Here is a 27883-nt window from a genome sequence, read left to right on the forward strand (position 1 = left end):
GTTACATACCTTACATAAATGTATATCATAACATAACTTACATAACTTACAAAACTTACTTAACTTACGTAATACATAAATATACACTTGAAAATCCCGCTGCCTGAATTGGTTTACACCCATTAGATAATTTATACTTGATATATATTATCTATTTTAGTAAACGCAATTTATTGTCAACTTTAGAGTTCAAGAACAACAAAATAGATAGGAGTTGGATGAATTTGTCAAGGGTAAGCAACGACTATCGAAATGGGGTACAAACTTTTCTAAATTTTGCATTTCAAAATGCAAGCCAAGAGAATATGATTCTTTGCCCGTGTAAGAGGTGTGGCAACATCAATTGGCATTTTCGTGAAGTTGTCTATGAACATCTAATTGTTGATGGCTTTATTCGGGGGTATAAAAAATGGATTTTCCATGGAGAGTGTACATCTAGTCGAACTTCTTCAACGATTAATCCGACTTATCCTGATACTGATTACCACCAGTATGTTAGATAAGATGACATGGATGGTATGTTGCGGGATGCATTTAATATGCACAGTCATGGTGAGCAATCATTTCTACCTGATTTTAATGCATTCGATAATTGTAATATTAGTGGAAATGTTTTTTGCGAAACGGGAACAAGTGCACCTGATGAGGAGCCAAATGAAGAAGCGGCGAAGTTCTACAATTTACTTAATGAAATAAACGAAGAACTTTACGAGGGATCAAAATATTCGAAATTGTCCTTCTGCATACGTCTATTTCACTTAAAATGTTTGGGAGGGTGGACCAGAAACTCTTTTACAATGCTGCTAGAGTTTCTGAGAGAGATGTTTTTATTTGCAAAAATCCCCCAGTCTTGTCAAGATATGAAGAGACTAATAAAATATTTGGGTCTTGGGTATGATAAAATTCATAGTTGCCCAAATGACTGCATGTTGTACTGGGGTGATCAGAAGAACCTACAGTCTTGTCATGTTTGCGGTAAGTCTCGTTGGATGAATGGGAATACAGAAGATGTGAATGCGGATGAAGGTGGGCACAGTTAAGAAAGAAGCCAGTCAAGGTTTTGCGATATTTTCCCCTAATACCAAGACTTCAAAGGCTTTTCATGTCGTCAAAGGCGGCCTATTCTATGAGGTGGCATAATGATCAATGAACCGATGATGGATTATTAAGGAATCCTACTGATTCGTTATCTTGGAAATCGTTTGACAGTAAATTTCCAAGCTTTGTAAGTGATCCTCGGAATGTGAGGCTTGGGCTAGTAGCTGACGACTTTAATCCTTTTAAAATCATGAGTACTTCGTACTGTACTTGGTCTGTAGTGCTTGTTCCTTACAATTTGCCTTCATGGATTTGCATGAAGCAATCTTCATTTGTTTTATCAATGATTATAGCTGGAGAGAAAGGTCTCGGAAATGATATTGACATCTATTTGCAACCATTTATTGAAGAGTTAAAATAGTTATGGTCGGGTGTTGAGACATGATGTATTAAGAAAGGAGAACTTTAATTTACATGCAGCTTTGTTGTGGACAATTAGCGATTTTCTGGCTTATGCTAATTTATCGGATTGGAGTACTAAAGGACGTTATGCCTGTCCTTGTTGTGTTGCGCAAACTTGTTCGAAGTGGTTGTATAATAGGAAGAAGTTCTCTTACATGGGCCATCGTCGGTGGTTAGATGGAAATCATAAATTTAGATTTCAGAGGACTCTATTTTGATCTTGAAGAGTACAGAGGAGTTCTGAGCGCACGTTGGATCTGAAATCTTATTTATGTTAAAAGATATCAACTTCAGTTATGGGAAGATGAATCAACCACCTAACACGCAAACATAGAGAAGATCGAGGGATGAATCTGATGATGAATCTGACGAAGAAGATGATCCTAATGAGGCGGACTTGTGGAAAAAAAAGGAGTATTTTTTTTGAGTTGCCTTATTGGGAGCACAACATTTTACGCCACAATCTTGATGTCATGCATATTGAGAAGAATATCTGCGAGAACATAATTGGGACAATTTTGAATGTCGATGGAAAATCAAAAGACAATCTTCAGAGTCAACTTGATTTGGTTGACATGAGAATTCAGCGTAATCTTCATCCTTAAGTACTTCCGAATGGGAAATATCGGCTGCCGCCTTCTATTTTTTCAATGTCAAAGAAAGAGAAAGAGGTGTTCTGCATGGTGTTGAAGGATATAAAGGTCCCAGATGTGTATGCGTCAAATATATCTCGATGTGTGAGTCTTAAAGATCGAAGATTATATTCATTAAAATCACATGATTACCACATCTTGATGTAAGATTTACTCTCTGTTGCTTTATGGTGCTGTATGTCAAAAAATGTGACGTCTTGTATAATTGAACTATCCAATATAATGAAAGCTATTTGTGGCAAAGTTTTGGATGTTGAAGAACTTGAGAAAGTACAGGATCGAGCCACTTTGACTTTATGCAATTTGGAGAAGATCTTTCTACCTTCCTTCTTCACTATTATGGTGCACTTGGAAATCCATCTCCGTCACGAAGCAATACTTGGTGGACCGATTTTTTATCGATGGATGTATCCTATAGAAAGGTGCTAATTTATTTGTCAAGTATTCATTCATTCGCCTCTATACATTTAGTTACAGCTTTTGATAAATATTGTATATCCCGTTTAGGTTCCTAAGCAAATTGAAGTCTTATTTTCGCAATAAGCATTATCCAAAAGGATCAATTGCTGAAAGCTACTTGGTAGAGAAGTGCATGACCTTCTATTCTAGATATTTAGAAGATGTTGAAACACGATTGAATAGACCAAGTAGAAATGCTAGGCTCAATGCTCATAACTTGGCCGAAACTTATTTATTCCAAAGTTATGGAGAACCAATCGGAAAAGTTGAAATTGCAAAATTAGATGATATATCGTGGATACAAGCACATCGATATGTACTTTTTCACCACGATTTAGTTGAACCGTTATGCAAGTAAGTTCTAAAATTTCCTCACATATTCGTCGTTTTGATTTGTTTATCTTCTAACCAATTAAACTTGTTTTTAACATAGTGAGTACAAACAAATTTTGAGATTTCGTTCACGCTCTCGAAGATTACAACATTGAGAGACTAATAAGTTATTCACAGAATCTTTTCATGAATGATTAAGCCAAACGGTATTTAACTGAAGTTAATAAGTTACATATAATCGCGAAACTTAGTTAATCAAATAAGAATGTTTTTACATAATACATTTATAATTACTCAATTTACTTTCGATTCAATAGGTTTGGAGTGGGAGGGACGTCAATGACGAAATTAAATAGCTTTCCCAAGGTCCAAACAGAGTAATAAAAAGATATAGTGCCTTCCTTATCAATGGATATAGATTTCATACAAAATATCGTGAGAGAATGAGGAGAACTCAAAATTGTGGAATTGTTGTTAATTCTTCAATTACAAGTTATGCTAGTGCTAGGGATAGTAATCCGGTTGAGGGTAATGTGGAGTATTACGGACTTCTTACCGACATTATTGAGTTGGATTATTATGGCAGATGGAAAGTTGTCTTATTTTGGTGTGATTGGGCTGATGTTAATACTGCTCGCGGAATTAAAAAAAGATCAATTTGGTTTTACAATGGTTAATTTCTCTCGCTTGATTCACACTAGACAACAATTGATGGACGAGCCATATGTATTTTCTTCTCAAGTGAAACAAGTTTTTTATTCGAAAGATCCAACTGATGAGGGTTGGTATGTTGTACTCCGGAACACACCTAGAGACTTGTTTGACATGGGTAATAGAAGTAGAGATGACATCGTCGAAAGATTAGAAATATTACCTTTTCCAGAACAAAACTTAGATGAAAATATCGCTAGTACTAGTACACAACATCAATGGGTTCGACATGATGTGGATGAAGATATTTACGAATAATGATGTAGTAATATTTTATGATTTTTTAATTATATGGAATATTATAATTTTAATCTTGGTCATGTTATATAATTTAACTATTTTATATGTACTATTATTGTTGTAATTTGTTACTAAAACTTCAACTATTTTATGTGTATTGCAAGAAAAATGCGTAGAAGAAGATTACGAGATTTAAGTATTGTCTAGAATACTCCAAATTTGGAAGAAGCAAATGGTGAACAACAGACAGTTGTTGGATCTTCGAATGTGCCGGAGACACTTGACGAGCCTGCAGAATTTCAAAGTAATGTTAAGTTCATTTTACATGTGTTGACTTTTATTATTGATTTATTTGTCAATTTTAATATAATAATATACTGTTTTTCAGCTGAAAGTGGTGGGACGCGCAGAGGTCGAGGACGTATGCTTCTTAAAGATTTATACAACTTAAATCCTGTCGAGCGTGTCAAAGTAAGTAAAAACAGTCATGGTCAGCCTATTGGATCTGAGGCTCGACTTTTAGCAGGCTATTTGGACGTTATATCACGAAATGCCAATATGTTGCCTCAACTACGAATCATGGCATCACATGCTTGATAGCAACAAAAATCAAGCTCTCGATAATATTAAGGTAACAAAACGTGAATGTAATTTATAATACTTTGGTTTAAGTTTCATTTATATTTACATTCTAAACTTGTGTTTTTTTAGGAGAGATTTGCTTTAGAGGTCTCCGATGACTATATCAAGAAGGCATTGGGTAAAAAATGGAGAGACCATAAAAGCAATTTGAAAAAACTATATTTTAAGAAAGACATAAGCCTCAAGGAAAAATTGAGAAATGTCCCGCCGGGAATGCTGAGGTACCAATGGGAAATGCGGTTAGATTTTGGAATTCAAAGAAAGGAGAGGTATTTACATATTTCCAAACTCTTATATATAGTGTTTACTATATACGTAATAATAATTTCATTATGTAGGATCGTGAGCGAGTTGGAACAATTAGCAGGCAAAAACAAAAATTCACGCACACAGTAGGGTCGAGAAGTTTTGCTTCTGTAGCTGAGGCTGAGGTATAATGAATTTATTAATTCTTTCAAATATTAATGACTTTTTACTATTAAATAATATTTTTACTATTATATTGTAGGAAATCTCGTCTGGTCAAAAAGTTGGATGCCTTCAGCTTTTTGAGATTACGCATAGGAAGAAAGATGGATCTCCTATGACATCCAAGTGGAGAAATTATGGTATATTTACTTAATAAAATTTGATTTATTATAAATATTTATAATGTTTAATTATAATGGTTTAATTCGTCATTAGTAGTTTTAAATAATGTTAAGTTATGTTGCATTCCTTTTAATTATATATTTCGTTTCTAACTCTTTAATTGATTTTTTAGGAGAAACTAAAGGAGAAGAAGGTGGAGGATGAAGCGATTGCTTCGACTGATAGTTCTGTTAATCTTGAGAACATTGATAACAGAATTACCACTGAAGTTTTAGGTCTTGAAAGGTACGGTCGGGTTCGATTTCAAGATCTGGTGTTACCCCGACCCAATATTTTGGATCTGGCTCCCAGCAATACATGCTTTCCGGGAGTCAAGCTCAAGCTGAAGTTCAGAGGTTAAGAGACCAGATAACTCAGATGCAAGCGAATACAGTTTAGCAAATTGCCGAGGTTCAAAGAAAATATGAAGAACTTCAACAACAACTTAGAGTGGAGGCAGCAGAGAGGGAGGCAGCAGTGGCAAGGAGAAGGAGGAGGAGGAATGATGGAAGCAGAGAGAAGAGAAAGTACGATGAGCTCTAGCTACGACTTGACAAAGAATGATGCAGATGTTTCAAAGAATGTAAAAGCCGCCATCTTAGACATTAGTTTTCTCCTTGTAAGAATGTTTTTAACATTGTCACATTTAACATTATTGTAAGAATATTGCTTAATTTGTTAATTTACATCAAAGATCTTTCGTTGAAATTGAAGTATCATGTAGATTTAATGTTTTTTATTTTATTTTTTATGCTACATTTGCTGTTTTTGGTTGGAATTCATGTTATATTTTCTATTTTTGGTTGGATTTAATGCAGGAAGGGTTAGATATTGGTGAAAAATGTATATTTTAAATCTGCCAAAATTAGCGGTGTTTCTAAAAAATGCGCCGCTAAAAGCCATGACTTTTAGCGGCGCTTTTCTCACAAACGCCGCTAAAAGCTATGACTTTTGTGGTGTTTTTTTTCAGATAAACGCTATAAAATTTGGCTGCGTTTCCTATAGCGGCCTTTTTTGCGGCGCTTGGAAAAGTGCCGCTAATAGTTTTTGCGGCGCTAAAGGCTAAAAAAAACGCCGCTAAAAGTCTGTTTTCTTGTAGTGTTTTAATGAGTTCCAACAATAATAATAACAAACTTTGATCATGATCCTTCTGTAAAAATAAAAATCTTCAAATCAAATCAATTAATATTTACTCAAGCGTATTGAACAATTTCCCAGGAATTTCTATATGCTTTCAGCATTCTAAATCCTTCAAGGATTTTAATATAAACTTCCACTATATAGTTATTCATATAAAAACTGCAACAACAACAACTATTAGATACATATCAATTTTTCATGAACTATCAAACTAATAAGATATCTCAACATTATTTGCATCACCAAAAAAGAATATTATATCTTTTCATAGTTTGTATCCCCAATGACTTTATATTTTTAGATGTTTGGACTACTGGTCCACAAGCTTCATGAATTTAATACTACTTGAATTGCGTCTTTTATTTTGGTCAAGCTTTTCCATGTCTATATTTCTTAATAGATTTATTCAATATCCTCATTTTCTTTCATTCTTTCAATTATATTATTATATACAAAATCGTTGTCGACAATTTTTCGTATTTCAGTGTTTCATATTTTCTCGTATTGACATAACTTATCGAAATCTCTTTATTTTCATTGTTTCCATCTTCAAGTACCTAAATCTCTTCAAAAGTTATAATAATTAGTTATGTCTTAGGTCTCTTCTAGAGCACCACCTCTACTATATGACCATCTAATTTATTCTTTTCTTTTACAATAATTTTCATCTTTGGAACCAATTGAATTACCATACTTCAGGCATGCATACTTTCATTTATTCTAACAAGTTATCCTACTAGGTCTTCAATTCAAATCAAAGGTTTATCGCATATATAACACTTGGTTATTCTTATCAAGTCAATAAATACATCTAAAAAACAACTTGTAATAAAGTGAATTATCTTTTTGAACTTCTGGTTCAAATTAATTTCTATGAGGATTTAGATAATAATAATTTGTTCTAAGTAATTTATTTCATTTAGCTATTATTTCTGCCCCTAATGTTGGGAAAATTGTCAAATCAAAGTTGTAATCACCAAATAATATCGTTATTGAATCTCCAATTTGTTCAAAAAATTTAATAATATAAAAAGATTCATAATTAATATATATTCCGGCTTTCTTTAAATACTCATTTTATGTATTATGATGGAGCAACTTAAGCATACATCGCACATTGAAAAATTCAAAAATGGACTGTATTTGGCTCTTAACCAAAAGTTAATTCTAATAGGGAGTTTTTATAATAACTTATTTGCATGATGCGACAAGTGTTAATTCATGTAAAATATCATAACCTTATACATATATACAAAAACTTTTGTTCTTAAAAGATATGATTTAGCTACTAATTGGAGACATTTACTTCATAAATTCTGCTAAACCATTTTATACAAATAAACATTAGGCTTTGCGATACTTACTCACACCGAGTATCTAGCGTACAATAATTAAAGAAAAATTGAGTAATAAACTCACCAACATTAGTAAGAATTGTCTCAATATTAAACTAGTAATCTCTCAAACTACAAGTTGCAAATTGATAACTCACATGTGATTAACTTGTAGATGCATATACAAAAATTATATCAAAATATCCACTTGTTGGGTAAATGGGCTCATATTTATTTAAAAAATGTAAGATATTCAATCTCAACTTTTGCTAGTGAGATTTAATAAATATTATTTGAAAAAAAGCAATACTTGATAAATGAAGAATATTCAAGTTTTTTAAAGAACTTCAATGTAAATTCTCCTTTTGTCATATAATTATTAATCGGGATGGTCTAACATATCATGTCAACTAATTAGTATATTTAGACTAGTAAACTTCTGGTTTACCATGCACGTCATTAAGCAATACTAATGTAAACTTCTGGTTTACCACATCGCATGTGATTTAGCCCTACTAATACATGCATAGTACAGACAAAGGAAAAAGATGGTAATTTTCCAATACAAAATTCTTACCCAACATGATAGATGTAATATATAGAAATCAATTGTCTAATCATCCACAATCTCAATATGATATCTGTTACAATGTATATCATATTAAAACAAAATAATTTTATTCGAGACTGACTAGAACATAGCACATTAATTATCACTTTATTTATTTGGATCATAATGTATTTGTGATAGGTGCTAAAAGTAACATGTTTTAATCTCATTCTTAATGCATTTTTAGATGGTTATTTGATGCTAATTATGAATTTTATACTCCTAATCCTTTAAATTCATTTTTTTATACTTAGGAGAGCATTTGGGAACAAAAGGAGTGAAAAATGAGTGAAAATTGGAAAATCAGAGCAAGGTACAAGAGCACACAGGCTAGCCCACGGCCTGGCCACATGGCCGTGTGAGTCATAATTCACAAAATCAACATGGCTTACCATATGAATGTGTGATCCATACGGGCTGCCACACGTCCATGTGGCAAGCCATGTCGATTTTGTAAATTGGCACTTTGAATTGTGGGAAAATGCGATTTTTAGGTTTTTCAAGCATTCTAAGATGTATATATGACAAAAATAAGAAAATAGGAGAGCCATTATAGAATATGCAAGAAAACAAACTCAAAAAACACCATTGAAGCCAATTCTAAAGCAGATTTCTATCAAGATTGAAGATTTGCATTTGATTTCTTAGGAGATAATTATGAGTTTCTTTATTTCTTTGGGTTATATTGTCTCTAGGATGTCTTTATTTTCAAGGATGAAATTAATTTTCTAAATACCTAGGGGAGATGAACCTTATGATGGATTTTGTCATTTGATTTTTTTTTACACAATAAATACTTAGTTTCTTGTTCTCAATTATGCGTACTTAATTTTTGTTTGATATTTCTAGATTATTGATCCATGTTTGATGTGCTTAAATCAAAGGAGGAATAGACCCTATTTAAGAGTAGATCTTGTGTAATTGAGTGGAGTTGCATGCAATCCTAGAAATAAGACGACATAAATCTATCAGATTTGTAACAACCCATTTTCGATGAGATCGGAGCAGTTGTTTCGGGACCACAAATCCGAGCTAAAAATAAAATTTTATTTTATTTTATTTTATGCTTGGTATCATGATAGGAAAGTCACATGAAAATTTTGGTACGAAAATTTTACCGATTGTATGTTTAATTAGGGAAATGACTAAATTGCATAAAATGCAAAAGTTGGGTTCTAGTAGTTATAGGTACCAAATAGCTATGGAATTCAAACCTGAAGGTCCTTTTATGATAATTATACCATTGAAGAGTAGTTAGTAGATATTTTAATGACTCATCCATGGAAAAATTAGAAAAGGGTAGGGACTAAATTGGAAATTAATAAAATTAATGGATGATAATTAATTAAAAAGAAAAATAATCTATTTTCATATCTTCCCCAATTTTTCTATGGAAACCCTAGGAGAGAGGAAGAAAACTTTTCAAGCTCAACAAGGTATGAAATCAAGTCTCGGTTTTAGTAATTTCTATATTTTTGGAATCGGGATAGCCTAATCTTTCTATTTAGGGGATTTATTTGAAAAGTTATCAAGGTATGAAATTTGGGTCATGGATGAAAATGCTAAAAATTAGAAATTTATGGTAGAAAATGAAAAGTTATTCAGAGATAAAAAAACTTTTACAAAGTAATTTTTGATGAAAACTTAATTTAGGGACTAAAATGGAAAAGTCATAAAACCCATGGAAAATTCTGAAATTTGTGAAATGTATGTGCTGTAAGTGCAATATATATATTTCGGTTAGGCTTTGAAAAGAGGGTTAAATTTCATGAATTTCATTTTCCAGGCCTAAGGACGAAATCGAAATTTTTGAAAAAGATAGGGGTAAAATGGTAATTTTGCCTAAGATGTAATAGGATGCAAATGTATATGAAATATGATAGATTAATAGTTAAATTTACCCATATAGATCCAGAAAAACCAACCACGAAACTAGATCGAGGAAAGCAAAAGGTTTCGGATTAGTTGAAATTCAAATACGAACCATTTTCAAGATAAGTTCGTGTAATTTAAAAATGTATGTTAATATGTTTGAATTGAATTGTATGATTGTGTTGATATGTGTGAGATGATATATACGTAGTGAAATAGTCTTAAGTTGTGTAATATGGACAAATTATCATGTTCCGGTCGAATGTTGAATGTAACACCCCTTACTAGTATCCGACGCCGGGATAGGGTTCGAGGCGTTATCGGACTTAAACATAAATATTCATACAAACCGGGCCATAAAATTTTCATTCTAAATCAAATTCATTCATACATGTGCAAACTGTCCCATATATGGGCCTACGAGGCCTAAAACATACATTGAGGGTGGTTCAAGACTAAACCGAGAACTTTGAAAATAATAAGGAGACTTAGAAAATTTTCTTGATTTGGAGAGTCACATGCTCCTGTGGGTAGGCCGTGTGGTCACACACACTCGTGTGGCTTGGGACACGCCCGTGTCCTCAGCCCGTGTAACTCTCTGTTTATGACGTCATCAACCAAATATGGTCACACGGCCAAGTCACACGCTCATGTACTTAGGCCGTGTGGCGAATTAAATTCCAAAAATTAAGTGCTAACTTGACATGGCCTGGGCACACACCCATGTCCTAAGGCCATGTCCTTCACACGGCTGAGACACACGGTCGTGTCTCTACCCATGTGTTTACTACTGGGCTTTCTGTTTTGTATAATTAGGGTGCAGGGGACACACGACCGGATTACACGCCTATGGGCCAGACTGTGTGTCACACACGGCCAAGACACATGCATGTGTATCTAACCGTGTGGACAATTTCTAGGCTATTTTTCAAGCCAATTGCCACCCTTAAACACTCACATACTCACACTCACTTCATGGTATGCAACATGGCACATTTGGTTACTCAAGCATTTACATTCATGGTTAAATTATGACTTGGTAATGTCAACATATCACTTAATCAAACTATCATGCTTTCATATGGCATTCCACACCCATTTCATATTTGTCTATCATCTTTACTAACCTACTTTCAAGTTACACACTTGCATCACCTTTATTGTCATTCACATTGATCATATTTCATGCACCAAACATACATGCCATCCATCAAACTCATTAACCATAAGCAACCATAACCAAATTAAAGCATAAACACATTTGCATGCATGCACCAATAATTAGGGTTACAACCCAAATAATCAATATGAGCCACCTCTCATGACCATATACAAAATAATCACAATACTTTCATGAGCCAACACATTTGGCTAATCAAGATGACACATAACAAAAAGACCAAGTCCTAATACATGCCATACTCAAAATGATGAGACTAGCTATACCAAATATTCAATTGATAGTGTGATCGAGTCCCCAACGTCTTTCGATCCCTGAGCTAGCTTGGCGACACTTGGTACAAAATGATAGAAACGAGCCTAATCCTCGTAAACCTTGGTTTTCCCCCGATCAAGATCTGAATCATGTTTTTCTTGATTTTTTAGCTTCAAAAGTGAAGAAACCCTAGCTATGGCGTCTCTTCAAATTTCGGCACACACATGGAAAAGATGAGCAAATTTTGCTTCATTTTTCCCCTTTTATTCTTTTATTTACCAAATGACCAAAATGCCCTTAAGGTATTTCTTTCAAAATTTTCCTATTCATGTCCATTTTTGTCCAAAATTTTAAGACTTGGTCAAATTGCTATTTAAGGACCTTCAATTAATAATCTAATGCAATTTCGTGCTTGAAGCTTCTAGAACACAAGTTTTACAACTTATTCAATTTAGTTCCTAAAGTCAAATTGGACACTTTAGGCATAGAATTTCTTCACGAAAATTTCACACAAACATGCAATCATATCATGGATTATCAAATAATCATAAAAAAATTATTTCTATTTCGGATTTGTGGTCTCGAAACCACTATTCTGACTAGACCTTAATTCGAGATGTTACAACTTTCCCCTCTTTAAGGATTTTCGTCATCGAAAATCTTATCGATAAAAAAGTTTGGGTACTGTTTCCTCATGGCTTCCTTGGGATCCCATGTAGCCTCTTCAACCACATGTCTTTGCCATAACACTTTCACTAAGGCAATGCTTTTGCTTCTTAATTGTTTAACTTCTTGTGCCAAATTCTTAACCGGTTCCTCACCATAAGTCATATATTGTCGAATCTCAACTACTATCAGTGGAATCACATGGAAAGATCTGATCTATATCGGCACAACATAGACACATGAAATACATCAAGAATCTTTTCTAACCCTGATGGTAAAGCCAACCAATAGGAATCTGACCCTATTCTCTCGGTGATCTCATATGGTCCTATAAAATGAGGACTCAACTTGCCCTTCTTGCCAAATCTCAAAACCTTTTTCCATGGAGACACTTTCAAAAATACCTTATCATCAACTTGATACTCAATTTCTTTTCGTTTCAAATTCGCGTAGGATTTCTGTCTATCCGAGGTGGATTTCAGACAATCACAAATTACCTTCACTTTCTCTTCAATTTCTCTAACTAGATCAACTCTGTGAATCTGATTTTCTCTGAGCTCGGTCCAATACAAAGGCGTTTGGCACTTACGCCCATATAATGGCACCATTTTCAAACTCGACTAATAACTATTGTTGTAGGGAAACTCCACCAACGGTAAGTACTTTTCCCATCTACCTTGGAATTCCAATATACAGCATCGGAGCATGTCTTCCAAGATCTGAATTACTCGTTCAGACTGACCATCAGTCTGTGGATGAAAAGCAGTGCTAAAATTCAGCTTTGTACCCAAAGCTTCTTGTAACTTTTTCTAAAATCGTGAAGTGAACATCGGATCTCTATCCGATACAATCGATATAGGTACTCCATGAAGTTTAACAATTTCACCAATGTAGAATTTGGCTAACTTATCAAGTGAGTAATCGGTACGCACTGGAATAAAATGAGCCGATTTAGTCAGTCTATCGATAATAACCCATATGGCATATTTCTTTCTCGGAGTTAGAGGCAAACCTATCACAAAATCCATAGTAATCCAGTCCCATTTCCATTCGGGAACCATGATGGGCTGGAGTAAACCTGAAGGTACTTAGTGTTCAGCTTTTACTTGCTGACAAACTAAGCATTTCGATACAAATTCTGAGATATCTCTTTTCATACCATTCCACCAATACATTTTCTTCAAGTTATTATACATTTTTGTGCTGTCTGGGTGAACTGACAAACAACCATTGTGTGCCTCATGTAAAATATTCTGAATCAACTCAGTGTCCTTCGAAACACAAATCCTACCACAAAATATCAAACAACCATCGAAGTCACTTAGAAAATTTGGTTCACTGCTGGACTCACATTGAATTCTCCTAGCTTGCAACTCTTTATCAACCTTCTGAGCATCACAAATCTACTGAAGAAAAGTTGGTCTAGCTCTCAGCTCGGCTAGAATCGAACCATCATCGGACCAAGTCAACCGTGTATTCATAGCCCTCAGGGCAAACAACGACTTCCTACTCAAAGCGTCGGCAACCACATTCGCCTTACCCGGATGATAATCAATCACAAGTTCCAACCATCTTCGTTGCCGCAAGTTCAAATCCTTTTGAGTCATCAAGTACTTAAGACTTTTGTGATCAGTATAGACATGGCATCTCTCACCAAATAAATAATGTCGCCAAATCTTCAAAACAAACACTATAACGGCCAACTCTAAGTCATGTGTCGAATAGTTCTTCTCGTGAGGCTTCAACTATCTCGAAGCGTAAGCTATGACTTTACCCTCTTGCATAAGTACACATCTCAATCCATTTAAGGAAGCATCACTATCAATCACAAATTTTTTACCTGACTCAGGTTGTACCAAAACCGAAACCTCAGTCAACAATGCCTTTAATTTCTCAAAACTCTGTTGGCACTTTTTTGTCCATTCGAACTTGACATCTTTCTATAACAACTTCGTCATCAGAATAGCAATCATGGAGAATCTTTTAACAAACCATCTGTAATAACCGGCCAAGCCTAGAAAGCTTCTAACCTTAGTTACATTTTTCAGCTGTTTCCATTCAACAATGGCCGAGATCTTACTCGAGTCAACTCTAATACCATCACCCAAAACAATGTGGCCTAAGAATCCAACTTCTTGAAGCGAAAACTCGCTTTTACTAAGCTTAGCATACAACTGCTTGTCTCTCAAGGTTTGCAAAACAGTTTTAAAGTGTTTGACATGCTCGGATTCATTACAAGAATAAATCAATATGTCATCAATAAAAACAATAAATTTATCCAAATACGATAAAAAAATACGGTTCATCAAGTCCATAAATATGGCAGGAGCATTCGTTAAACCAAAAGGCATGACAAGAAATTCGTAGTGACCATACCTCTTCCGAAAAGTAGATTTCGGCACATCCAAGTCTTTAACTTTTAACTGATAGTAACTGGACCTCAAGTCTATTTTAGAAAACCATGTCACTCCTTTCAACTGGTTAAGCAAGTCATCAATCCTTGGCAAATGATACTTATTCTTAGACATTACCTTATTGAGCTGTCGATAATCTATACATAACATCATAGATCTGTATTTCTTTTTCACGAATACTACCAGAGCACCTCACGGTGAAAAGCTCGGTTTCACAAAACCCTTGTCGGTCAATTATTGTAACTGTGACTTTAGTTCTTTCAATTCAGTCGGGGCCATTCTATATGGAGCAATTGAGATAGGTGCTATACCAGGGACTAACTCAATACCAAACTCAACTTCCCTAATAGGAAGTAATCCAAGCAGCTCTATCGAGAACACATCTGGATACTCACATACAACAAACACTGATTCAATCTTCAATTTAGATTCTTTTGCATTCAACACATAAGCCAAATAAGCTTCACATCCTTTTCTCATACATTTCTTAGTAGACATCGAAGAAATCACAATTGGCAACCTATTTGACTAATCTGATTCAACCTAGAGAATTTCATCATTTTCACATTTCAATTCAATAACTTTTTGTCTACAATTTACTATAGCATCATGAAGTGTCAGCCAATCCATACCCCATATAACATCAAATTCATAAAATGACAATAACATCAATTCAGCCAGAGAACAATGATATCTAATCATCAAAGGACATTTCTTACATACCTTATCAACTAAAACATGCTTGCCTAACATGTTTGAAACTTTAATTATAAATTCTGTAGACTCAACAGGCATATTCATACTAGATGCCAATTTCATGCACACATATGAATGAGTAGAACCAGGGTCAATCAAGGCAATAACAGAAGTGCCAAGAAAGAAAAAGTACTTGTAATCATGTCGAGAGAAGATGCATCCTCACATGCACGTATGGCATAGGCTCTAGCCGGAGCTCTAGCTTCGGATCTTACTGCTGTATCCTTTGTTACATTTTTACTACTACCCTCATTACCGGCGTTTCTTGAGGGTCTCCCCTTTGTAGCCGTACTACCTGACCTTGTAATCTAAAATTTTTCTTTGTCGACCATCTTAGGACAGTCTTTGATATTGTTGTCTTGAGAACCACATCAGAAACAAGATCCATCGCTTACCCTACACTTACCAAAATGACCTCTACCACATTGTTGGCACTCGGGTCTGGAAGCTTTATCATTACCCATACTAGCCATAGAAGTAGCCTGAAATTTAAAACCCAAATTCTGCTTCTTATGATTTCTGTATGAATGCCCAGCCGAAACATAAGAACTGGAATACGTATCTCTGGATTTCTTAGACTGGGATGGAAGTGACTTACTCATCGGCCTCTTCCTTATATCTCTAGCCTCAGCGTTGGCTTTTCTCTTTTCCTTGGTCAGTTCCTTAGGTTTACAAGCCTGATCAACGAGGACAACAAATTCCTTCGACTCAAGAATACCCACTAGTACTCTAATGTCCTTATTAAGTCCGTCTTCAAACCTTCTACACATTTTAGCCTTGGAGGATACACACTTTCGAGCATATTTACTGAGCCGTTCAAACTCTCTTTCGTACTCAATAACTGACATGCAGCCTTGTTTCAAATAAAGAAATTCCTTACGCTTTTGATCGATGAATTGTTCACTGATGTATTTTTTTCGGAACTCCTCTTGAAGGATTTCCTATGTAACCCTTTCTTTTGGAACAACCGAAATTAGCATCTTCCACCAATGATATGTCGTGTCTCTCAACAAGAAAATAGCAAACTTCAAACATTTTTCAGGTGTGCACGACAGTTTATCGAATACTCGAATAGAATTCTCAAGCCAAAATTCTACTTTCTCGGGGTCATCATTAGCATTGGCCCTAAATTTCTCGACTCATTACTTTCAAATTTTATAAATTGGGGTTCTATGAAATCTCATAAATTCCATACCTTGGGGCATTTGGGGTACGAACTGGGGATTTGGAAGGGGTGGAGGAGGTTGAGCATTCGGGTTCATTCGAACGAACTCTGTGTACCAAGCATCCATCATATGGTGAAAGGCTTCTCTGCCTCCTTCTCCTCTACTAATAGTTGTGGGTCTACTATCAGACAGCACTGCTCTTTTAGCTGGAGCAAATGCGTTACTTTCAACATCATCCTCCACTGCTCTGTTAGGATCCATTACTATATGAAAAACACAGTTTAAAATCGTCAGGAGTTATCACACTATCACAATTTATGTATGGCATGTATAGCTAAACTCAAACACATGCTACATAGCTCGAGAACTGACTAAACTATAGCTCTGATACCACTAAATGTAACACCCCTTACCCTTATCTGACACCGGGACAGGGTTCTAGACATTATCAGACTTAAACATAAACATTCATACAAACCGGGCCATAAAATTTTCATTCTAAATCAAATTCATTCATACATGTGCAAACTGTCCCTTATATGGGCTTATAAGGCCTAAAACATACATCGATGGTGGTTCAAGACTAAATCGAGAACTTTGAAATAGTAGGGAGACATAGAAAATTTTCTTGATTTGGAGAGTGACACGCCCATGTGGGTAGGCCGTGTGGTCACACACACCCGTGTGGCTTGGGACGCGCCCGTGTCCTCAGCCTGTGTAACTCTCTGTTTATGACATCATCAACCAAATAAGGTCACACGGTCTACCACACAGGATGTTACATTGAATTTCGATGGGTTAAGAATAATAGTGCATATGTTGCAAATAGAATTTAGCCCGGACAGGTAATTCTAATGTAAGCCCTCTTGAGTTTAGGTTATAAATAGGATTTACCCTGGACGAGCAATCCATATTAAGCTCTTTGAAGCATATGTTATGGATAGGATTTAGCCTAGACAGGCAATCCTATTGTAAAATGTATGACTCAAGAGTGTGCCTTTTTATTATGTACCCTAATGGGTACTTTTGCACATGTGTATATTACCCGAACATCCATCGAGATTTCAATAGTTTGACGTAAAAGACTCTTGATGTGTGGAAAGATGAAATTAATAGAAGCTTGTAACGTGATGAGCTCATCTAAGTTTACTTGGTATTCATATAAGATTATGTGACTAACTTGTTGAATAAGTGTATGTGTTAAGGTAACTTACCCAAAATCGATGGAATGTAAATTTATGTATGCTTGTATTAATAAATATGACTGGTTAGTTTATTTTCTGTTATACGAACTTACTAAGCATAAAATGCTTACTCCGTTTAATTTTTCCTTATTTTATAGTGCTAAAAGCTCGTGAAGGTTGGAAGTTAGTCGGAGCAGTCATCACACTATCCACTATCTCATTTCGGTATAAATAGAAATCTCATTTTGGTATAAATGGCATGTATAAGCTTATTTGGCCAATGATGGCTTATAATTGTTGTTTTGTAATCTAGCCATTGGAATGGCTAGTGATGGTCTAAGTTTGGCTATATTTGAAGTAATATTTTGGTAATCACATAAGTGCTTATTATGTGTTAGTTTGTTGGAATTATGTTAGCATATAAGTTTATGATAAGAGTAAGTTTATATCCTTTGATGCATGAGATAATACCACATGATTGATGGCAAATTTAGTGTGAATATGATGTTGGATTGGTGGATATATGCTTGTGAGTTTTGGTGCAGGAAAATGGTAAGTTTTGGGTGACAAATGAGGCTAGGAAATGACTTTATTTTGACCACACAGATAGACACACGGGCGTGTGTCTTGGTCGTGTGTGACACACGGCCTGGTAACATGGGCGTGTGGTTAGGCCGTGTGTCCCCTGCATCTTAAAAATGAGAAACAAAATGCTCAAAATTGGGCACATAGGTAGGGACACGCGCGTGTGTCTCAACCGTATGGTCGACACGGCCTTGAACACGGGCGTGTCGCATAGCCATGTGAAAACTGTACTTAAATTTCGAAAATAAAATTTGCCACACGGCCTAGCACACGGGCATGTGACTTGGCCGTGTGACTTCAATTTCTTCATGCCTTAAAAGTCAGAGAGTTACATGGGTTAGGGACATTCGCGTGTGTAGTACACGGCCTTACCACACGAGCGTGTCCTGTAACACCCCTTACCTGTGTCTAACGTTAGGACAGGGTATGAGGCATTACTAGACATAAAAGTAAACAATCATACAAAACCGAGCTATAAATTTTCATTCAATTTAAAACCATTCATACACATGCATATCGTCCCTTATACGGGCCCATGAGGCCCAAAACATGCATTGGAAGTGGTTTGGGACTAAACCGGAAACTTTGAAAAACTCAGAAAATTTTTCATAGCAATTAGATATCGTTAGCATCTAGAACTCAAGTTTTGCACTTTTTAAGATTTAGTCCTTTTGACTAAATTGAGTACCCAAACATTAAAATTTTCGAACAAAATTTTCACGAAATCATTCCGTGAAACTGTAGACCATAAAAATATAATAAAAAAAAATTTTCTTACGTCGGATTTGTGGTCTCAAAACCACTATTCCGACTAGGTTCAAAATCGGGCTGTTATATGTCCTTAGTCCACACGGGCATGTGAGCCCTGCAACCTTGGTAAATTTTTGAAATGTCGCGAAAAATTTTATTAGTTTCCGATTGAGTCTCAACTTGATTCTAATGCTCGTATTGGACCTCGAGGGTCCAATTAAGTTGAATGATCTCGGTAATTAAATAGTAAATTATGTAAATAAATTGTAAAGTGTTCTGAATGTTTCGGTAATGCTCTGAAACCCTGTTCCGACAATGAATATAGGTTAGGGGTGTTACAGGATTAGAGTCAAATCTATTAAAAGAATCCATAGATCGAGTTAATGAGATAATATGGGTTTTAATTAGAAAGAAATTTCACTTAATCAACCTAGAGTCAGTTGCTCTTATTCTTGAAGAGAGATATCAGCATAATTTAGGGATTTCTACGGATCAAGATACTAAGTGAAGAAATTGCGTAATTTAGATTGATAATGACAGATGAAATCTAGGTGAATTTTGTCCTGGGTATTGTTTCACTTCTTGGCTATTATTCAATTATCTTCCTAATTTGTTCTTTGTTGTGTTCATTAGCAATTAATTTAGTTAATTTTAGTTTTCAATCAATCACTCGAATTTATCGGTTAAAAAATAGAAATATGATAATTACTAGTACTTTTAGTCTTCGTGGGAATGATATCTTTGCTGATCGTAGCTATACTATTAATTAATAAGTGCACTTGCCTTAATCGAATTTTTAGTTAGTTTTGTGAACATCAAGTTTTTGGCGCCGTTGTCGGGGATTAAAATATTAGAAAAACTTTATTTATATTAATTTAACCATTTTTATTTTTATTTTTTGTTTTAATTTAATTTTTACATTCTAATTTTTTGTTTGATTGATTCTGACAAGTTTTTTGGGTTTATAATTAGAGGAAACCCGTTGGAACCATTAGTTTCTAATAGTAAGATCAAGAAAACTACTCACAAAAATCAGAGAGAAGTTAGAGAAGGAAGGCAAAGTCAACAGATTTTAATAGATAACCAAGAGGAAAATGATATTACTGTGGAAAATAAACAAAATAATCAGCAACCTCCTGTATCTCTTACTCATCGTACTATGGATGATTATGCGAAGCCTACTCTGACTGGGGTTGAATCAAGTATCTTCAAATTGAATATTGCTGCAAATAATTTTGAAATCAAGCCGAACATAATTTAAATTTCATAGTAATATGTTCAGTTTGATTGGTTGCAAGATAAAGATCCAAATGTTCATTTGGCTAAATTTGTAACACCCCATACCTGTATCCTACACTGTGACAGAATACGAGGCGTTACCTCACTTAAACTCGTGCTTACAACCATTTACGAGTCTCCAAGACTTGGACAAATTTAAAAATTCCTCAAACTTATCAACATGTCCTTAATATGGGCCTTCGAGGCCCAAAACACACATCGTAAATCACTCGAATCCAACTTGGGTTCTTTTGACAACTATAGAAAAATGTCACTTGACAGAGGGGCACACGCCCGTTTGAAAGGGCAACACACCCGTGTGACCATTTCGACATGGTCGTGCTTATGGCCCGTGTGTTTCACATGGCCTAAGTAATACAGGGACACGCCCGTGTTCTCCACCAGTGTAGAATTAATCTAAATGCACACCTATAGGGTTTTTCATACGGCCTGGCACACCTCCATGTCCCTGGCCTGTGTCCTTCATACGGCCATGACACGCCCGTGTCCTAGCTCGTGTGCAAAAAACCTGGACATTCTATTTCTGACGTTAGCAACCCCAAAATGTCACACGACCAAGTAACACACCCGTGTGCTAGGCCGTGTCCTTCACACGGCTGAGACACATGGCTGTTTCTCTGCCCTTGTGTTTATTATCATGCACACTGGCTTAAAATTTTTACGTGCAGGGGACACACGGCCAGACCACACGCCCATGGGGCTGGCCGTATGTCATACACGACCTAGATACACGCCCGTGTGTCTACCCATGTGGACAAAATCAGGCTATTTACCAAGCCTCTTTGCTACCCTTACTTACACAACCTACACAAAAGCAACCAAAAGTAGTAGAAGACTATTTCATGCAATAAAATCAGCCACAATAGGCAACATTTCATTTGTGCACTTTACTCATCCATGAACATAACACCATTTGCATATATCAAAATGAATATTAGTCATCATTCGAGGCTTAATACAAAATGAGGAATTTATCCCAAGCCAACACATTTGGCCAAATTAATAACAACACAAAACACAAGTCTAGTTCCCTATACATGCCATATTCAAAAATATAAATCAAACTATACCAAAAGCTTCGATTGATAGTGTGATCGATATCTCTGACTTCTGATGATCCTCGAGCTAAGTTAGCGGCACTATAAGAGAATAGAATGAAAAGGGAGCAAGCATATAGCTTCGTAAGTTGCACATAAATAAATATACAACAACTTTACCAATTATCAACAAGCTCATGATACAAAAGAGGGCATAAGCATAACCTACTCATCACTATCCATACAAATCACATAGTATATACGTTGAGCTCATAATTTATACATACCAATTAGGTACCTGTACCACTCGCAACATAATTATACTTTCCTCAATAACTTAAGTTCATAACTTTCTCCGTTTAACCATTCAGAACACTATCGGACATTCATTAAGCCCCAAACATGGGTAAGGTGTTGATGCTATGTCCCAGACATGGTCTTACACAAGCTCTAACATATCTGTGCCGATGCCATGTCCCTGACTCGGTCTTACACTGCCACATCTCATAGCCGATGCATGTCCCAGACATGGTCTTACACTGGCTCTCGTAATTTGGCCGATGCATGCCCTAGACATGTCTTACACTAGCCCACAGTAACCCATATGTTATGGCATAGAAATCCAATTTATTTCCTAGGTTCAAACAGAAAGTCTACTATCTTTATTACCATCATGCTTTCTCAATTCCTCAATCAAGAAATTCATGCTATATTAAATTTCAAGTACAATTCAACACATACATTAACATTGTAGTTGTATTATTTATATACAACTTACCTCGGATTACAAAAAAGTAGGCGACTAGTCGGTTTAGTCTAATTGCTTGGTTTTCCCCCGATCTAGGTTCAGATTCGGTAATTATTGATCTATAATAACAAAATGCACTTATTTAGTCACTTTATTGATCTAAGCATTCAATAATTCATACTCAGGTAAAATGACCAATTTGCCTTTAGACTTTGACAAAATGACCATTTTACCCCTAGGTCCGAAATTCGACTTTTACCGAATTTCTTTGCATCTTAAGCCTAGCTGAACCCTTTTTTACTCTGATAGTAACTCCAAATTCCCATTATATTACACATTTATCATCTACTTTACAACTTATGCAAACTAGTCCTTTTTATGTATTTTCATGAAAATCCTTTCACAAAAGTTGTTTATCACACCACTAAGCTTCATATTCTTCCATAAAATTTCAAAAAACACCATAAATGTTCTCATGGCCAGACCTTATACCTTCAACCATTTGCAAAATAGTCCCCTCATTTGAAAGCTTATGCTTCAAGGGTCTCAAAAATGTAAAAATCTTCAACAAAGGGTACGAAAATCACTTACTTCTAGAGATGATAAGTTGCTTCAAATTTCAAGCTTCAAAATTCTCATATGGCTGGTAAAAATTGGTGAAGAAGAAAAATAAAAAGGATGTGGCCTTTTTCTTAATTTAATATTAAAACTAGTCAAAATTGGTGACTAAAACTCACCTAATTTTGACTTTCTCATCAATTTGTCTCCTATGGCCTGCCAAGCTATCTCTATAGGGTCTAATTGCCCGTTAAAGGCCCCTAATTGATAAACTCTAACTATATGACAGTTCTAGCCACTAATTAAGGACTTTTGCACTTTATGCGATTTAGTCCTTGTTCCGCAATTGGGTTCACAAACGTCAAAATTAACTCACCAAATTTTTCATACAATAATATAAACATGCAATGACTCCAAAATAATAATAAAATAATTTTCCTGACATTGAATTTGTGGTCCCAAGACCACTATTCTGACTAGGCCCTAAATTGGGCTATTACAAAATTTTTAGAGATTTGTGACACATTTAAGATTAATGGCGTTACTAATGATGCCATACGCTTATAGTTGTTCCCATTCTTTTTGAGGAACAAGGCAAAACAGTGGTTGAATTCACTTCCAATTTTATCATGACTTAGGATCAGATGAATGAGAAGTTTTTATTTAAATATTTTTCGCAGGTCAAAACAACTAAGTTGAGGAATGACATCTCTTCATTTTCCCAAATTGAGCTTAAGACACTATATGATGTATGGGAGAGATTTAAGGATCTTTTGAGAAGGTGCCCTTATCATGGGTTACCTTTGTGGTTACATGTTCAAACTTTTTACAATGGTTTGAATCCCTCGAGTAGATAGATAATTGATGCAGCAACTGGCGGAACATTGAATAACAAAACACCTAAGGTAGCCCAATAATTTATTAAAGAGATGATACTGAATAATTATTAGTGGCAAGTCATGAGAGCATAACCGATCAAAGGAACCAATGTTTCTAATATGGATGTAGTTGCTATGTTGGCGAGTCAGGTTGAAGTACTGAGTAAAAAGATTGATGGTTTGAGTTGCAATAAACATGGAAATTTGGTAATGTACTGTTATGTGACTGGAGCGGGGATGATTAATTCAAAATACTTACCCTTCAAGTTTAACATAGAACGTGAGGAAGTCGACTATATGAGTGATAATTCTAGACCTCAAAATAACCCCTATAACAACAATTATAATCCATGATGGAGGAATCATTCAAATTTCTCTTGGGGTGGTTAAGGAAATCAAAGGTCACAGCCCCTTCTGGGTTTGCCGTAACCTTATCAGTAAGAAAAGAAACCAAACCTTGAGGAGATTTTAACTAAATTTATTTCAGTACCCAAAACTCGATTCCAAAACATTGAGATAACTCTAAAAGATCAGCAAGCAAAAGTTCAATGACCTAAAAATCATATTGGACAGCTTGCTAATTTGGCTTCAGAGTGATAATAAGGTAGCTTACCTAGTAACACTAAAACCAACCCAAAGGAGCAAGTCCATGCAATCAATGTTCGAAGCGTGGAAGGGTTAGTTGAGTTTGAAAATAAACTAAATCTAGAAGCTGTTGAGAAAAATGGTGGGGTTGAGGAAAGCAAGAAAAAGCATAAGCCATGGTCAAAGAATACAAACCATGAATTCCATATTGGTAAAAGTGAAACAAGACTACTTGAACGAATAATATGGTAAATTTCTTGAACTTTTGAAAAAAAAATACATATTAACGTACCTCTTGTTGAAGCCTTTTTATAGATGCCAAATTATACAAAATTTTTAAAGGAGTTGTTAACAAATAAAAAAAAGTTAAATGATCTATCCACTGTAGAGCTTAATGAGGATTGTTCAACCATTCTCCAAAATAAATTACCTACCAAGCTCAAAGATCTAGGGAGTTTTACTATTCCTTATTTTATTGGATGTTTAAATATTGAAAAAGCTTTGGCTGATTTAGGTGCTAGTATAAATTTAATTCCTTATAAATTGTTTAAACAACTTGTTCTCAGGAAAGAAAAACCCACTAGGATGAGTATTCGATTAGCTGACAAATCTATTAAATATCCTAAGGGCATTATTGAAGATGTACTTGTGAAAGTAGATAAATTCATATTCCCTGTTGATTTTTTTATATATGACATGGATGAGAATATTGAGGTACCCATTATCTTAGGTCGACCATTTTTAGCTACTACTAGAACTGTTATTAATGTGGGTAATGGTAAACTTGTGCTGATGGTAGATTATGAAAAGGTTACTCTTCAAGCACATGATTTTGTAAGAGTTCCTAGTGAGTGAGATGAAACTAGTTATTCTGTTAATTTTAGTAATCATAAATCTCCACGTTCTTTTTAGGAAATCACCAATGAAAACATGTTAGAACTATATCATGTTTAAAGTGATATAACTTGAGGGACAAGTTAAGAGCGAATGGTGCAATTCGATGAATTAGATGAATGGGGAACAAAGGTTGGTGAGAACCCAAGAACATAAAAGAAATAACTAAGCAATGTCATAGTGTGCATTTGAAGAGGATAAACCAATTCAAAGTTGGAGACAAAGTGTTGCTAGACAAGTTAGATCCATGAATGTTCCCTGCAGAGCTTAAGTTGAGAGGGTCGAACCTATTTGTGGAACAGAACATCTTTCCATACCGCACAATAGATGTAACACATCCTGAATGCGACACATTTAAGCTAAATGATCATTGAATCAAATCTTATCTTGGTGGTTATATTAATAATAAGAGAGAGGATCTTCGACTCCAAAATCTGAGTTGACCGTATGCGTGAAAGGAATAGTCAAGCTTAGATTCTAAATAAGCGCTTCTCGAGAGGCAACTCGAGTGTTGATTTTTATTTTCTTCAAATTTTGTGACATACCTAATATGTAAAAAATATAAAAAATTCATAATAAAAAATTACAAAAAAAAGTCCACATGGTCTAAGAAGCACCACACGGCCTGGACGCATAAGCATATCTTAGGCCGTGTGAATATTGGATCCAATTTTTTCAATTTTATTTTAACCCACACGATCATAGAGAGTTACACGGCCTGGGGACTTGGTAGTGTAATCCACACGCTATTTGGCATGGGTGTGTCTCAGGACGTGTGACTACTGGAGTTAACTTTTTAAATTTTTTTGTGATACACACGTCTAATTAAGCTCACATGGCTTGTATACATGGTCGTGTGACCCACATGCCCATATACATGACTGTGGGAGAAGCAAACGAAAGGATCACACCACTTAAGAGAGATCACAAGGCCTGGAAACACGGCCGTGTAGGACACACAGCCTGGACACACGGGCTCCTAGGTCGCATGACAACTAGGGCTTAATTTTTTTAAAAATTTGAGTTAAACATCGGCTAAGGGATGCACACAATTGGGAGACACGGTCGTGTGGCTCAACATGGGCCATATACACGACCATTCCCTATTTAAACCTAAATCCCAATTTTTTTCCTATTCCCTTTCCCTTGCACGTCATTTCAGCCAAACAGGTTCCAAACCCAGCTGTCGTTGCCCCTTTTTAATCACGTCACTGGTCTGTTTTGCTTCTACCCACCTTGTCGATCTGAGTACCACGCAACCATAACCTCCGCTTCCCTTTTCCTATCGCCCCTAGTCTCCGTTGATCGTGACCTCTTCCCTTGCTCAACCCAAGCCGCCATTAACTTCCATGCCCCCCATCTAATCAACTTCAACAACCACACTTAAACTGCTGTCCTACTCACAAACAATTCCTCCCCTTGTTCGTGCAACACCATAGCCGCTTTGTTTTCTCCGTCACAACTCGTCATCGTTCACCTTAGCCTCCACATGGTTGTTCTCTAGTTTTTCATGCTATCGTCATCCATCCATTCCTTACCGACTGTCCTTTCCACTATCGCTTGCACCACTATCAGCCGTCTATCGCCCACCACTATTTTTCCCCCTCCATGTTCTTTTTTTATATTATTTATTATATTATATTTTTATTATCATCATTCGAATTCTTGTTATTAGTGTTAGATAATTAGTTTAGTTTAGTTATTATTTTTTTATTTGTTTCATATTAGGACTAAATGTTAGTTATATTAGTATTGTGATCTAGCTTTCGTCATTCGATAGGTTAGTTGTCGATTTGTTTTATTTGGTATATTGATTTATCTATCTGCTAGATTAAGTATCGGTGAAGCTTATTTTTATGGTTCTCTAATATTTGGTTAATATCTCTTATTTCAGGAACATCATGACAAACACTAGAGGTAAAACCAAAGCCATTGTCCCTGTCTCTAAAAGATAAAGACATCAGGTGTGACCTCGTCTTTAGCCTCCCACCTACAGTCGCAAGACATTCATGTATCGAATTTCCTTTGGATCCACATGAGGGCCAGTATCGTGAGACACTTGGGTTTGGGTCATTGCATCAACTGGAAGGCTTTGTAGATTATCCATTTAGTTGACAGAGTTTGAGCTTTGATTGATACGGCTCCGTGGGACTTATTTTTCACTATCGTGGAACCTACATATACAAAACTCACACTAGAGTTCTATTTGACATTCCTTTTGCAGTAGGTTATGTCACGGTGGGATGAGTCGTGCACTGTCTCTTTTAAACTTGGGGGTATGAAACATTATCTAAACGTCCTAAGCTTCAAAGTCGCCCTTGGACTTTTTTCTAAGGAGTTTATGAGTACCCCAGAGTTCCTGAACTTATCCAGGCACAACTATAGATCGAATCCACTCTGTTGGTTCGAGATCACTAAGACTACGACATAGTACAAGCTGAGCCAGTCTAAGGCGCCTTGTCTACCTTTAGCCCTACGTTATATTCATGCCATTCTAGCGTGCACATTGATTGGTTGAAAGGAGAGCACCAGGGTTGTTGGCATGTCTAATGCTTATTTCTTTTGGAGTTTAGAGGCGCGCCACCACATTGATATTGCCTATTCCGTGGCTCTCAGTTGTCACCACTAGTCCAATCGGAGTAACAAGGGCCCTATCTGTCTGGGTCCTTATGTGACTCAGTAGCGAGATACTTCGAGCTTCTTAGTTCTCTAGAGCAGACTTCCTCATTCATATTAATTGGACAAATGATTCCTTAGGGATAATATATTATGAGCCATATGATGATGATTCAGCACCAACACAG

At 35.7% G+C, this 27883-nt stretch overlaps 1 non-coding gene across 1 annotated transcript; it reads right to left on the bottom strand.

Moving 5' to 3' along the window:
• Window positions 1-23414: 23414 nt before the first annotated feature.
• Window positions 23415-23521, bottom strand: LOC128287679 (small nucleolar RNA R71). The gene has a single exon (XR_008278379.1). It is a non-coding gene; the product is annotated as a small nucleolar RNA R71 (small nucleolar RNA).
• Between the last annotated feature and the right edge of the window lie 4362 nt (window positions 23522-27883).

Source organism: Gossypium arboreum, chromosome 13 (assembly GCF_025698485.1).
Source record: "Gossypium arboreum isolate Shixiya-1 chromosome 13, ASM2569848v2, whole genome shotgun sequence".
In the NCBI taxonomy this organism is placed as follows: domain Eukaryota; kingdom Viridiplantae; phylum Streptophyta; class Magnoliopsida; order Malvales; family Malvaceae; genus Gossypium; species Gossypium arboreum.